Source organism: Homarus americanus, unplaced genomic scaffold (genome assembly GCF_018991925.1).
Source record: "Homarus americanus isolate GMGI-L3 unplaced genomic scaffold, GMGI_Hamer_2.0 scaffold43126, whole genome shotgun sequence".
Classification (NCBI taxonomy): Eukaryota; Metazoa; Arthropoda; class Malacostraca; order Decapoda; family Nephropidae; genus Homarus; species Homarus americanus.
Genome location: NW_024714808.1, coordinates 3,174 through 6,346, shown reverse-complemented (window position 1 = coordinate 6,346; position 3,173 = coordinate 3,174).

The window sequence follows — 3,173 nt, the reverse complement described above, 5'->3', positions numbered from 1 at the left end:
GAGGCCTTCAAGGGGGAACTATCTATATCTTGATAAGGTTCTTCGTCTACCAGGCTGTAGGGGCTATATTGGCATGGACACTACATACAGTAACAGGCTGGTTGATCAGGTCGTCACGTGGGTAGCTTGATCGAAGGAGGTAAGGTTGGGATAGCCAGTAGGGAATTTCCTGGTAAAAAGTTCAGTATTTACTCCCATAATGTTGCTGTTATGTGTGGTGATGGGTGCTATAGTGGGAACATTGTTGGGGTGGTGACGTGATGGTGAGGGTGGTGACGTGGTGGTGGAGGGTGATGGTGGCGACGTGGTGGTGAGGGTGGTGACGTGGTGGTGGAGGGTGATGGTGGCGACGTGGTGGTGAGGGTGGTGACGTGGTGGTGGAGGCTGGTGGTGAAATGGTAGTTGAGGGTGGCGACGTCGTGGTGATGAGTGTGGTTAGATGGGAAGTGATGATGCTGTGGGTGGGTGGGTGGGGCGTGGTGGTGAGGGTGGGAGTGTCCCGTTATCCTGAAGGAGATTGAGATTGCGGTGGGTGGGAGAGGAGGTGGTGGGGGAGGTGGACAAGGCTACCAGGGTTGGTCCTTGACTGGTCGTGTGTCTAGTGACATTGATAGACTCTGATCCTCCTCTCTGATCCGGGACGTGGCAGGAGGGGGCGAGCTGAGACATGAGTCAGAGGCAGGACATGGGGAGATGAAGGAGTATAAAATGGGAGAGGTGGGTTAAAATAGGACATAGGAAAGGAGTGATAAAGAAAGGACATGGAAGAGAGTCCGTCATCTACCACAAAGGAAAGAAAGACCTTGGTGATAATGTGTAGTTTGTTGGTTGTTACTAGACCACATCCTGACCTGCAGGCTTGGCCACACCTTGACCCCTGTGTTTACCTGTCGTCGATCCCAGGGACTATAAAGAATACTGCTACCTGGGTGATGGTGACGTGAACAACTAGACTGTTTCTGCTTGTATAGTGAAAGCAGAATAACCACCACAGTTTGCTTGATCAATAACCTCTTGAAGAAACGAGTCAACTTTTCCCCATTAAAATTCACAGCAATGTTTCCTGTATTTATTGACAACATTTGGTCTATTTCCTTATCGAGATTCGAACCCAGGACTGCAGGATGTCAGTGTCAGGCTATAACCTTTCCTCCACCAGCTTGGTATTGACATCTTGCAGTCCCAGAGTTCGAATCCGATGGAAGGGGGGTATATCAGATGCATGCAGACAGTGGGCATCTGTCTCATTGACGGTGAATAGTTTGGGAATCTCGAGCCTTGGGTGTTTAAATGCTTGTGTGGATCCTGTTGGGCTGCTATTTCTAGTTAGTAAGAGAGACAGAGAGAGACAGACACAAAGACAGACAGAGAAAGATAAATATAGGGACAGAGCCAGACAGAGAGAGACATATAATGGTATTTTGTTACAGCAGAGGTAGGGTGTGTGTGCGTGTGTGCGTGCGTGCGTGCGTGCGTGCGTAAAATGTCATCACGTCAGGTGCACTCCACCTAACATATAAAACCTCTTCTTCATCACCAGTTCTTATTATTCTTCTTCTTCTTCTTCCTCCTCCACCTCTACCATCAATTCTGTCACCGTCAACGCCGCCTCCTCCTCCTCCTCTTCTTTTTTCTTCTTCCTCTTCCTCCATCATCCTTCAACCTTCCTCTCTTTAGCACCTCTCTCTCTCTCTCTCTCTCTCTCTCCTCTCTCTCTCATATAAAACCATAATTAACATTACTAACCATTGAGTGCAAGAGAGACATGTGTTTTACCTCTCTTTGACCTTGTACTCAAAGCATACAGCGTTAACCTTTCATGTATAGCCTTTGATGTATGGCAGAGCTGTGTAGTGTATAGTAGTGCTGTGTTATGTATAATGTATGGTGGGTGAATACTGTGTGTGTAATAATAATAGAAGGTTTATTAATAGAGTTGCAACCGGTGGCTGAAAATATACAAGTGTGTGTGTGTGTGTGTGTGTGTGTGTGTGTGTGTGTGCGTGTGTGTGTGTGCGTGCGTGCGTGCGTGCGTGCGTGCGTGCGTGCGATGCGTGTGAAGTTCCTATGTACTGTACACATAAGGGACATGTTTACAGCTACAGAGAGAGATTGAATACATGGTAGGGAAGGAAGGTTGGGAAGACGTTTATTTTTCGTTTAGATTAAATTATACAGGTAGGTCACAGGTGATTAGTTTAATGCCGAGGTAATTAAGGTGTAAGAGGTAGGGAGGCCAGGGGGTGTGTAATTACGTGGGCTAATGAGCCTTAACCTTGGGATGGTCTTCGGTCGACTTGTGTTGTGAGGCTGTAATGACCTTCGTTGAGTATAGTGGACCTGTTTTTGTCTGGCTCTCTATTTCCCTTGCTATCTACCGGCCTGTTTGTTTGTTTGTTTAGCTGTTTGTGTCCGTATGTATGTTTGACTGTCAGTATGTGTTTCATTTTACTGTTTCAACACACACACACACACACACACACACACACACACCCAACTAAAACGCAGAGAGAGAGAGAGAAACAGAAATAAGACATCGTATAGTATATGATTGCCTTGGGGCCGCAACTCCCGCCAAGCTCACCAACCAGAAAATTACCCGCCACCCGTGTCATCGAGCCTCTCTCTCTCTCTAAACCGGATATATTCCTCTCCTAAATGATCTTTTCTCTTTGTCATACTTCCTCGGTGTTGTATGGTGGAGGCTGGCGTGGTGTTGACGTCTGTTTGTCAAGAGTTTAGTGGATGGGTTTGAGATTTGGGTAATGTTAGAATATTGGAATGGGAATATGACCGTGATGTAAGGATGTTATGTTGTCGTCACCCACCCTCCCTGCCTGGCCTGTGCTGGAACTGTGGAGGAATTATTATGGGAGTTGGAGTAACTTGGAGGAGGGGGGGGGGGGTGACTTGGAGTGCAGTGTTTCAATAGCAAGAGTTGAAGAACGGGGAGACTTAACTTATATGGCGGACATCTTGGTGGAGTGAGTGGCCCAGTGATGGAGGTGGAGTGAGTGGCCCAGTGATGGAGGTGGAGTGAGTGGCCCAGTGGTGGAGGTGGAGTGAGTGGCCCAGTGATGGAGGTGGAGTGAGTGGCCCAGTGGTGGAGGTGGAGTGAGTGGCCCAGTGATGGAGGTGGAGTGAGTGGCCCAGTGATGGAGGTGGAGTGGTGG